The sequence below is a fragment of the Macrobrachium rosenbergii genome, chromosome 22 (assembly GCF_040412425.1).
Source record: "Macrobrachium rosenbergii isolate ZJJX-2024 chromosome 22, ASM4041242v1, whole genome shotgun sequence".
Classification (NCBI taxonomy): domain Eukaryota; kingdom Metazoa; phylum Arthropoda; class Malacostraca; order Decapoda; family Palaemonidae; genus Macrobrachium; species Macrobrachium rosenbergii.
Window position 1 is genome coordinate 25,733,093 of NC_089762.1, and position 12,798 is coordinate 25,745,890.

Genomic DNA, 12,798 nt, shown 5'->3' on the forward strand with positions numbered 1-12,798 from the left:
TTCAAACTGTTGTTACACATGGAAAATATATGTGGATGCAAATTGCGTTTTGAGTGATTAAGATTCCGTTTATTTCACCTCGATTTATGAGTCTCTGCCTTGTATGGATATTCTATTCTGTGGATTATTAATTAACAAATTAATGGTCGTTATAGAAAACCAATTAACTTGAGAGGTAAATATAAAACATGGCCACGAAGTATAAGAGGAATCTCGGCCGAGGGCTCCATGATATACTGCATGATCAGGTTGAACGTGTTCACGAATCGAGACACATCTTGGCACTGGCATTTACAAAAACGTTACGTTTACACAACAGCTGCGTCCCTATTCTGTGGAAGCTGGGATTATTAAAAGTATGTGTGAAATGTCATCAGCGGCTTGCCTAGGCAGTTAAAATCTAACTGTCTGAATTTAGGGCATTGATTCGAGTCTTGGACGTGTTTTTTATATAACGAAGACAAGGGCATTTTATTCGATCCTGTCTTCTCGTGGCTTTCTGTCGTTCTGCATTGTCTGATTGAGATCATGAAATCGCTCAGTGTCTGTGAAATACAACTTCGGTCACACACAACCAACAATGGAGGTACTCGGATATTTAGCTGAGTAATCCCGGTTCAAAGAACTGGTCCCTTTTTTTCTTTTTAAATCAACAGAAGCAGTTTATTCTTAGAACAAAGATTAGTGAGAATATTCACGTACTAAGACACTTGATACATAATACCAACTTGAGTGAGAATGAAAAGGATGTTCGCTCCAATCTGCCTGAGTTACTTAGTGGTACGATGGTCAGAACGAGGAAGAATGCTACTTGCATCACGTAAAAACTGGCAACATTATATTAACTACTGTATGATCTATTGCAAATGTTCAACTTTAAATGAACCCTGCACTTATCATTTTTATAAATTTTTCTGTAGATGTTTTAATTACCTCTAGTCATATCTATGTATTCGTTATTAACCCTCTTAAAAGTAGCTCTGAAATATGTAAGTACTAATTTATATATATATATATATATATATATATATATATATATATATATATATATATATATATATATATATATGTATGTATGTATGTATATATGTATGTATTATACATATATACATATATATACTATATAAATATACATATGAATGTGTATATATATACATATATGTATGTATGTATGTATATATACACAATATATGTATATACAGTATATATATATATATATATATATATATATATATATATATATATATATACATACATACACACACATACAGACAATTGACCAAAATTCCCCAAGTCAACGGATTTGGCCTCATCGTGTAAGGCCTTAACACCTGGTCTTGTGACACATTTACCTAGTGCCGAAGTGGTAAGTTAAGTTCACTAAAGTTGTTTGAGGGAGCATTATATGCCAAGTATGTTAAAAACTCAAGTCGTGACCTTCTCTCTCTCTCTCTCTCTCTCTCTCTCTCTCTCTCTCTCTCTCTCTCTCTCTCTCTCTCTCTCTCTCTCTCAAGTTTAGAAGAGAGAATGGTATCTATATTAAACTTATATTTTAACAACTCCGAGAATCAGTACTTTGTAATTAAAACGACTGTTCGAATTTACGGTAATGTACAAAACGTTCGTTCATTTACATACATAACTCGCGATTTTTTAGAAAATCAAAAAGCCTATCAGTACAGAGTTTCAACTGTATCGAATGCACAACACACAAAACAAAGTCTTGATTAGCTATAACACTGTATGGTCATGTGGAAGTAGTCCTTCCGAGAGACATGAGCTTCGTCACGTGCACACGGTTCGGTGAGGAAAAAATCTCAAGCAAATGATGCAACAGCGGTGTTCACTTGCAACAGCTGCTCTGGTTGGATGGGGTCGGTTGAGGGGGTGGGGGTTGTGGTCGGATAGACGGGCCAGCGTGGGAGGGGAAGGGGGAGGGGGCACACGAACGGAAGTGGTGAAAGTCCCCAAGGTGGGTTATCTTTGCTTTATTTCAGCTCATTTACAAAAGAGCTCGCGGCATCAACAGTTCAACTCAGTCTAATACACTTATTGATTTTTCTTTCTTAGGGTTGAGTTGACTTGAAAATCAGCTGGTGAAAGTGCTTACACAGATCACTAAACTCAACCTTGAAGACAAGTTTTTGGGGTCTGTAAATATATTTACATTTTTTTTTTTAAATTCAAGTTTACACTCACTAATAGCTATAGCAATCATGTGGGAGTCTCTTACCTTGTGTAAACGAAAGTCAAGGTCCCTGCCGATTTACCGTACACTGTTGAGGATCCAGACGAATCTCTATCAATCACTTACACTATCAGGTTGAAATCTGGCAAACTCATAACCTTGACCCTAGCATTCAGACGAGTTGTTTTGTTTCTTGTATGTTATTGACCTAGTATGATTCATGAACTTGGACAAACGACATTTAGACGAAGCGCTTGTTAGGCTGTTAAATTACCCGTCTCACAGCTATTCATTTTCATAGAACTTGAAAAATTCAAGAAGTTATTGATAATTTTTTCCTCAGGGAACGAGAAATATTTCACAGTATTGATAAGAATGAAGGATCACTTAAAGACTCTTCCTAGTTGGCGTTGTCTTTGGTCCCACGAACGCTTCAGTACTTTGATGAATAAACCTCGGATTGGAATCACTCGCACTGTCGCCTGGCTCCTCCAGTTCAGACTTGCGGGAGCTACAGGTGTTGTGCACTTTATATATTGATCACTCTGCTCCACGAGGAAGTCGCCACAATATGTGGGAATGTACGAACGCACGCACTAATCCGTCATGGACGCATTACCGAAAGGCCTCTAGGTTTTTTGGGTAACATTTACACTTTAGTTGGAAGTTATTCATGTCACCTACAAAGAATAGAATGATGGGCGTGCGTGTTAGTTCGCATAAATTTGTTCCCTTTTTTTCTTTCAAGCAAGGTTACTCCATGAAGAATTATTTCACAGTGAATTCTCTTCTTCCGCAAGATTTTGTGAATGAACCCGATGAATGATCTTTTTCGTGTGTGAGACGCTAGCACCGTTTTCGTAGAAACAAACACTAAACTTCAAGCAGTCTTGAGTTCTCTGCCGATGAAGTTGTCGGAAATAAGAAAGTTGTCTTTATTGGGGTTAAACGCAGAAGAGCTGGCAGAAAGGATTCCACAAGACAGACAGGTGAAGTAATAAAAGGAGAGACATCTACATAATAGGAAAGCAGGCAATCGAAATCACAGGTGCATGTGAGCACGTGACACCGAATACCGGGGATCACTTTTGATAGATTCAACCCAGTAGGGAGAGATCTTTTGCGATTCAAAAGGCAGCGGCTATTTTTATAAATAATGGAACAGTCGGGATGTATAAAAGCAGGGTGTTTCATACTTCAAGAGAATCGTGCTGTGACCGATTGAACATAGATGCGGCCAAAAGTTATTATTAGGAAGTCACCTGTCAAATAACCTTTGAAGATCAAGATTGCAAAAACTAGATCTTGAAAACTGGTCGAGAACCTTGCGTTGGTGCAAACCGGTACATCTTGGTTAACGTTTGCAGCGGATGCAAGAGCAGGATTTTTACTTTTACCTTTTTTCACACAATTTAAATAACAGAACCGGCGACTGAAATAAGGTTATTACATTAAAATAAATTTTCTTCAAGGAGGAGGTGAATCAGTCCTCATTTTATTTTCTGATGCAATGAAAAACCTTCTTGCAGTATACTCTTAAAAGCTGCCGTTCACACTTCAATGGTAATAACATTACACAGATTCACCTACGGGGGAAAACGTGAGTGTCTAAAGAGGTAACGATCTAGGTTAACGATGATAAAGATGAACGATCTAGGTTAACGATGCTCCGTCAGCTGCATGGGCTTATTTGCCTACATATTATTTCACATTCAAGACTGGTCGTATTCACTGCGGTGTTTCATGCAGTAATAGAAAGTGCTGTGCGCGATGTTGTTGGTGAATAATCGAAGGACCTTTTCATTAATACACCCGCTGGGCAAACCTGAAACTTCCCTTGATTTTTACTCTTACCTTTTTTCACACAATTTAAATAACAGAACCGGCGGCTGAAATAAAGTTATTACATTTAAATAAATTTTCTTCAAGGAGGAGGTGAATCAGTCCTCATTTTATTTTCTGATGCAATGAAAAACCTTCTTGCAGTATATTCTTAAAAGCTGCCATTCACACTTCAATGGTAATAACTTTACACAGATTCACCTACGGGGGAAAACGTATGAGTGTCTAAAGTAACGATCTATACGTTAACGATGATAAAGATGAACGATCTAGGTTAACGATGCTCAGTCAGCTGCATGGGCTTATTTGCCTACATATTATATTCAAGACTGGTCGTGTTCACTGTGGTGTTTCATGCGGTAATAGAAAGTGCTGTGCGCGATATTGTTGGTGAATAATCGAAGGACCTTTTCATCAATACACCCGCTGGGCAAACCTGAAACTTCCTCTCAAGGGAATCCTTTCTCTTTCCTCATGGTTTCAGGCGTTCCAGTCTCCTCTCTCTTTTATGACATAACGTCCTCCTAATAGGTGTAAGGCTTTTGGACTGTGGCTATTTGTATGCTTGACCTGTTTTGCCGTAGAAATGATGGTCCACTTAGCCACATTATTGCTTCTTTTAGCATTTCATATGTTTCGTGTAGTTATCGTCTTAATTTCAAATGAAAATTATCTGCAAACCGACAAAGATTAGATACAGCCTCAACTTTCATTGGCGGTCATTCAGCCACACTGTGAAAGGTAATGACTGATTATATTTACTCCCAGTCATGCAGGGCATAAAACTGACCTTCTGGGTAAGATGCTAATAACACTGGCATAAGAAAAATGAATTGCCTTTGATGTGGGTGCCTTGCTTTTATTTTTCTTACCCAGTTTTAAGGTTTCCAGAAAATAATTCATTTTTTTATTGACTCTTTATAGACTCATAGGGAATTATAATTTTTCACCTCTTGAAGAAGCTGACAGTCTTATTCGGGTTTTTCATTTTTATTGTATTAGCACGATATATATGTTTTTTCTTATCTTTAACGCTGATCGAATGAGTGATTGTCTTTGTAAATAGATACCATTGTTGCCAATCTTCTCAAAAGTGGCACGTTCAAAAGTAATTTCCTTTCTAATAACCCTGTGAGTTACTATTGCAGTATCAAGTCTAATATACTAATATAACAATAACCCAAAAGCTATTATATTTCATCAAGTACGCTGCTTTTATATTTATGACGATTTTCACAAAAAAGTGGGGCCTCTGAAGAAAAACACATTCGAATGCATTCTTGTTCCTACTACTGCTCGGGTAATATATATACAGTAGGTTATTCGTAAGGGTCGTTAATTTGCTTTAAATTCTTCGGAACGTTTGACCCACGACCCAGGGTCAGGGATGGGAAGGTATATCACTACTCAGAGAGGTTCTTTTTAGTTTTTTGTAAAAGTAAACTATTGAGGCGGCGTTCTGTCTGTCCGTCCGCACTTTTTCTGTCCGCCCTCAGGTCTTAAAAACTGAGGCTAGAGGGCTGCAAATTGGTATGATGATCAGCCACTTTCCAATCATCAAACATATCAGATTGCAGCCTTCTAGCGTCAGTAGTTTTTATTTTATTTAAGGTTAAAGCTACCCATGATCGTGCTCCTGGCAACGCTATAGGACAGGCCACCACCAGGCCGCGGGTGAAAGTTTCATGGGCCGCGGCTCACACAGCATTATACGCTGTACAGAAAACTCGATTGCGCTGTAAAAAATTTGGCACATTTTTATTTTTTTCTTATTCCAAGTGCACAGACCTCGACATTTTTTTTTAAGGATCTTGGGGTCGTTGAGCACACCACCTGACTACGAGTTGACATTTATTGACTGAATATAACGATGATGCCAAAAATATTTTATAGTGTCGTGTGCTAACGCCACTCTTATTCATTCTCCTATAGTCCTGGCTTTCTCGGAAAGAATTACTGTCCTTACAGAGTGCAAAAATAAACAAATCATTGCTTTGGATTTTTGTTGGTGTTTATGTCAGTGCTGACAAATTTTCAATCTTAATATACCAAATTCATAGTGATTTGGAGAAGCGTTGACAGCCAAATAAACTTGTTAGTGGTTTCAGAACATTCCTTAAACTGGGTGGAAGAGTGCTGGGTCTTTGAAAACACGGACTTGACTTACGTAAGAAAAATACTTTACAGCTTTAAATGACAAGATTATGTAAATGCAGTGGGTGTTTAAAGATGGCTGAATACGAAAAATGACATTCATGATCATATAATGATTTGATTTGTGGGCCAAATATCCAACTTCCCCTTTTTCACTTCAACAGTACGACCGATTTTTTTTCTTTCACGCGACTGTTTCTGTATAACCGGATCAGTTTAGTTAATTTTTTTCTTTTTATCGCACTCGATGTTTCAAGTTACCCTAAGCAGCCTTCATAGGCGTTTATATAAATTTTATAATCATCTGACAGCATTATTGCGTTTGGGTTCTACTTAATCTTGAATAGACCTGATTTTGAGTTTTATGAAAATTAGATTATAAAGCTGGACACTGGGGCATTTCAGGCCATTCAGCGATTGAGAGAGTGAAAAGAGAGAGAGTTAGAGTGGTTGGACAGCAAGATGAAAAAAAAAGCGTGAATGAAGGTAGAGTGAAAGGGTAAAAAGTGGGTGCGGGCAGCTAGGGGCCGAAGGAACGCTGCAAACAACCGTAGGTAATGTCTACAATGAACCACGTGAGAGCAGAGCCCCTGTATTGTACTTTCACTTAATTATATTTTTACTACAAAGATAAACCACTTTCCAGGTGTTTATATGAATTTAGATAGGTAGTTTATGACCTTATTTTTTTCTATGATGAAGCTGTCATCCTTCAAATGCAACCACCAGATGTCAGCACGTGCTCATTCAAAGCGCGTGCAGCTATTTGAACAAATAACGATTATCAAAATCTTTTCAGTCAACGTTATGGGCAGCCATTGCGTTGTACTATCCTCAAAGAACTTGACCCAATATTTTCGATGTTATAGGAAGAGTCCTCTATTTTGTTCCATCCTATCATAGCTAGAATAGTTTCCCCAGAGGCTTATTAAGAGAAGACGCCTCTGGGTCTGTAAACCGATGTTATTCGGGTCCGTTTCTAGGGTTATTTTTTTCTGCGGAGGGGGTTAAGTGCCGTCAGTGCACAGCACGTGGTGCACTGTAGTTATTCCTTAAGGTTCTTTACAGCTTCCTTCCGGCCGCAAGCTGCAACCCCATTCATTACTTTTACTTTACCTCCGTTTATATTCACTTTCTTTCATCTTACTTTCCACCCTCTCCAAACCATTGTTTCACAGCACAGCTGCGAGGTTTTCCACCTGTTTTACCTTCACAACTTTTTCACTTTCAGCGTCCCTTCCATCGCTGAATGACGTCATGGATCCCAGCGGTTGGCCTTTGCCTAAGTTTCACATTCCATTCCATTCCGTTCTAAGGTTATATTTATACACGGATATTCAGGATTGTTTTGTTGTGAAGAAACAGAAATCTTGGAAACAGCTTTTGTAACTGTGAGACGAGAATTATTCACATATGTGTCCGTGTTAAGGACTGTACTATACGACTCAGTCGAGACACAACTGTACAAATAAATTTAAACTTCGTGACCGTCTCTGAATTCACCTGTATACGATATCAAGAAGTTACCTCACATATTTAGACTACTGGAATACCACGTGTCAGGAATTCTTCCACTGGTAGTTCTGCATCGTAATTGCTTTGACAGTGACAAATTACTAACTGATAATGATAGTAATTCATTGTGTGTGATTGAATTTTCTCAGGCTTTGATTGGATGGTTAGAATAACTCTCTCAAATTAAAAGAACATCAGAATAAACGTTTTTTATTTAACATTCGGCATTATTATTGAAAGTTACCAGGTGAGTTTACCAGTGCATATATCGACGGAAACTTGATTTAAAACAGATTTTCTTTCTGGGTGATATTTGTACCTGTTTTTACCAATTCAAAGGCTGAAAGAGTCTCTACAGAGTGACTGTCTTTGAGAAAATTGTCGATCAGGAAGCACTTAATATCATAACAAACTAACTTTTAGACACTGGACTCGATGACAGTACTATTTTTACTTAGTTGTGACGATCTCGTTTCTTATGGACGAAGTTCACTTCCGGTAAGAATCTTGAATGTCTAAGTAAATATATGATAACTCGTTGATGTTCAGTTTTTACATAACCCGAAACAAACGAGCATATATATATCTGGGTGTGTTAATGTGTATTATCTCTGAGGTTTTTCCTATGACTGATCAGTGCAGCAGTAAAATGGACATGTATTCATCCTCCTGCATTACATACCTCCTTTTCATGGACTTTTCCGTCATCCCAGGGTAGCTAACGGTACTTCTGTTCTCCTGTAATTAACATTTTTCTATTTTGCCCTCCTCACTAGTTTTTCTTTTGCAATTCATATGCAGTGATGGCATTTGCTCCAGTTCGTTAACTCCTACTTATTCGAGCGAAAATACGAAAAAAGATTTATTCGTTTGACTTGTTTCTTTCAGAGAGAGAGAGAGAGAGAGAGAGAGAGAGAGAGAGAGAGAGAGAGAGAGAGAGAGAGAGAGGGAGAATGATAAACTATCAGGTTAGAAGCATCATATATATATATATATATATATATATATATATATATATATATATATATATATATATATATACAGTATATATATAAATTATATATATACACATATATACACATTTGTATATGTATGTATGTATGTGTATATACAGTATATATGTATGTATTATATATTATATAGATAAATACATATATATGTATATATATATATATATATATATATATATATATATATATATATATATATATATATATATATATATATATAATTGTACACAGAGGAAACGTTGAAGTTGATGACCCAGACGACAGTTTTGGATCTTGAGTTGTAAAGGAGTCAAACAAGACTCGAAATTCAGGTTGTGACAAAGATGTGGCAGCGTACGAACACGAGAGCCGATTCGCTCTCACAGTGAACTTTCTAAATTCACAGTTTAGCTAAGTATAATAGAAAAAGGACGATTCATTTATAAAGATTTCGCATCAGTTTACCGCTTAACACTTGACAAAACTGCTAAGAGCCTGACTCCCACAAAGTGAAAGCAATTATAGTATCGGACCTTGACAGACACGGCGAGATATTTACATTAAGCTCTTTCCTCAGCCTATTATGGCGCCTGTCCTCGGCACTTGACTTATCCAGACACGTCTGATATGCTACAAGAGTACGCGACATTACTCAGCGCATTTTCTTACTTTTTTAAAGTTTGTATTGCATTATCATTATACGTGGTAAAGGCATATAAAACCTGATGAATTTTGTTTCATAATTTCATAAAACAGGTTGTGAAAATCGCATTCAAATTCCACGTGATCGTTCGTCTAAGCAAAAGGATGTCTTGTAGCATTTGCAGTTTCTCATCTGAGGAGCCTTGATTTAGGTTTTTTCTCTTTTTCGGAAGCTTGCCTTCTGCCGACAACTTTTGGGTCCAGTTTTTCTGTCAATATTCTTTTCTTTCTGCCGTTGATTTAGAAGAACCCTGTCAGGGGAACTGAGATAAGAATATCATAGTGAAACTTCGAAGGGAGTTATTTTCAGCTCGACGCTAGCGCTATGCGTCTCTTATCTCAGACGGCTTTATCTATTATTCTCTCTCTCTCTCTCTCTCTCTCTCTCTCTCTCTCTCTATATATATATATATATATATATATATATATATATATATATATATGTGTGTGTGTGTGTGTGTGTGTGTATGTATATCTTGATATTTCAATAGCCTATGAAAGTGCTGACAGAATCTAGTGGTTTTTCAAAAACCTGGATAGCACTATGAACAAAAGATTTACGTTTACAATTATAGACGTCTGAAGAAGAAAACTATTAAGATTCCCTATGTTAATATCATCTGGTTTGGATATCAGTATGATGTTGATAGTTGGTACATAAAAAGTCAAGAGACAATACTAATTTCACATTGTATTTAAAATATCTAGTTGGTTTAAGAACTCCCAGTTAACAATCAGCTGTGTCGAATGACTATCATATCACACTGTAGAAATGGAAAGTAAAACTATAAACTGTGTATGTAGATAATATAAATATAAAAAGTATACATATATGTATACACTATATATATATATATTTATTTATTTATTTATTTATATACAGTATTTATATACACACATTACAGCGACCAAAACAATTTATTACAATTATCACAAAAGCTTTTCATTAGGGGGACAGCCGGACTTTTAATAGAAATGGGATGAAATGCATTTTACTGGGCGGGTATTGACGAATGTCAGTGAGAAAGATAGAAAAGGGATTATTTATACATATTTATTTTCTCATCAAGTTAATCCAAGATTCGGGGAAATACGTGGAATTCTAGAGAAAATACCCATGATGATTTTAACCAAAATGCATACTAATAAGTAAGTTACTTGTTAAGTATATACGAACTAAACACGCTAAGATCGCCACAGAAATTACAGAAATAGGATAGAACACTTTCCTCTGACTGTGAACAGCTTCCTGGTCAAGGAATGGAAGTCGGAGAAGGAAAAACTCGTGGGCTTCTGAACCCAAAGTTGTTTTTCTTTTCGTTTGGCTCAGTGTTAATTGCTTACGATTCATTGAAGAAAATGAGTTTGCGGAAATAGATGCAGAGGTCCTCCTTGAATTATTACGATTAGTGGTAATAGTCGCTAATTATAGCAATAACAGATTCAATACCAGGGTTTTTTATATTTGGTCTTAAACTAATATTTAGATATAGATTTTCACAGGGCATATTTTCACAATGCAGGACCAAATGTACTAAAATGTGGAAGAGCGACCTCAATCTTGTTTTATTTGTAATATGTATATTAGCAGGGTAATCCATTGCAGTTTTTTGCTTTAGTCTTTGTCGCAGATCCTAATTCATCTATACGTATTTTCCCCTTACATCATTTGGAATCCACAGGTGTTGCCTTTCGATTCTCAGCAATTCCTTAGGATGAGGTTACTAACCCCATGCTCTTCTCCACCCGTATTGGAACTCACTGTAGCCAATTGTTTACCAGGTACATAATGCACTGTTTATATCAACAAATGCCCCATTTTTTTTATTTAAAGAAAGCGGTGAAAGTTAGGCCCTATTCCCACTGGGATCGATTACGATCTCTTTGGTGAAATGCATGTTAGCGCATGCGCATTTATGTATATCGTATATGTAGTATTAGGTAAATCATTTCGAATGCCTACGTGACAATGTAAGGAAAAATCTTACCGCTAGGCAGGTGGGCAAAGATGCCATGATGGAAGGCGACACGGACATGATTTTCCGTGGCGTACCCCCTTTTTTTATTTACGTCAGGTGTGTCTCCTCCTTCTCATTGTGCTGCTGTATCTTTCTCCCCTTTCCGAGTAACCTCAATCTGTGGGTGATTCCACGAACTCAGTTCACCATGCGGCCGGTTGTCCAGCCCATTTTCCTATTTGTATCTCGTACACTTCCGCGAAGAGAACGTTGCTGAGGTCACGGAATCTCCCACCTTGCGTCCAGTCGCTCGTTCGAACAGGTTACCTACTGTAAGTTTTAGGCTTCGCTTGCATTAAATTACACTCTGTTGATTAAGCTCCTTTGTGTCGTCAGTGTTCAGCTATGAATGTTGGGGATGACAAAGAGGGCAGCTGTAATTTATTATTATTTATATTATGTCATGGTTACGAACTAAATATTGGAGAGGTTTAAATTAGCCTTGAACATTTCTGCAGCAATTAAGCAACACTGTGTCGCTGTCGTAACTGGAGTTCGATTATTCATAAATGATGTTGTTTACCCTACTATGGGATAATAAGATTAAGGCGTAAAGTGGTTGATAACCCCGATTAAGCATTATCCAAACTGAAGTCGCATCCACGTTACAGGAATCGAATCGGCGGCAGCCACGAAGTTGCTGAGTTCAGTCCGTGGCTGCACGTAGACAGACGCAACGTCCTTCGCTCTTTGCATCAGCAGGTTCTGTCTCCTCGAAAGGATCCCGTCTGCAAACAGGAGCACAGGGAGGCTCACACGAAGACAGATTAACCTTCGAATGTTTGCTCTTGCAACGGTATATCTGAAAAAAGAAAAATGGAAAGTTCATTTCTCCGTTCCCTCTCCTACTTCCCAGTTAAGAAGCCGGGCTTTGAAATGCCATACAATTCGTAATTTTCTTTAAATAAGTTTTCCTTCGTTGCCAGTGTTTAGTATTACTATTATTATCAGGTTGCAGATGGCAGTTACACGGCTGAGAGAGTAAGGGGTAAATGAGATAAAGGAGAAGATAAAAATACCACTTACAAAGAAAGAACACTGAACCACATCCGCTTACTTCTTTCGGAGTCTGATACGATTGCGTTATTGGGCGTTTTCCTACTTGCATTTTGCTCTGAGCGTCTAAAAGTCGTCTGGTGGCACTGATGGCGATCTTGCGTTTTCTAGTAATTAAGGTTTGCAGATAGATAAATTTATCGTTATTATTGTCTTTATACCCCCTTTCCGCATTTTGCTGCTTTCTACATTGAATTGATCGCTATGTCATGTATTTAAACGTAGGCCTATTCATAAATCTCGAATTCCTGCTTGAAGAGAACGCTGACATACCATTCTCATATAATATTTTTCATACTTTATTACCTTCATGCACAATGTTTCCCATACGATT

General features: G+C 37.4%; 2 protein-coding genes across 2 annotated transcripts in view; one reads left to right on the forward strand and one right to left on the reverse strand.

The window, feature by feature from the left end:
- LOC136850680 (major facilitator superfamily domain-containing protein 6-like) overlaps positions 1-2,703 on the reverse strand; it is a 62,886-nt gene extending 60,183 nt beyond the window's left edge. Inside the window, exon 1 of the mRNA XM_067124477.1 lies at positions 2,234-2,703. The gene's annotated coding sequence lies outside the window, so the exon portion shown is untranslated. The remainder of the gene's footprint in view (positions 1-2,233) is intronic.
- The window catches only part of LOC136850681 (uncharacterized), a 210,535-nt gene that overhangs the window by 68,662 nt on the left and 129,075 nt on the right, over positions 1-12,798 (forward strand). The gene's annotated exons all lie outside the window — the stretch shown is intronic.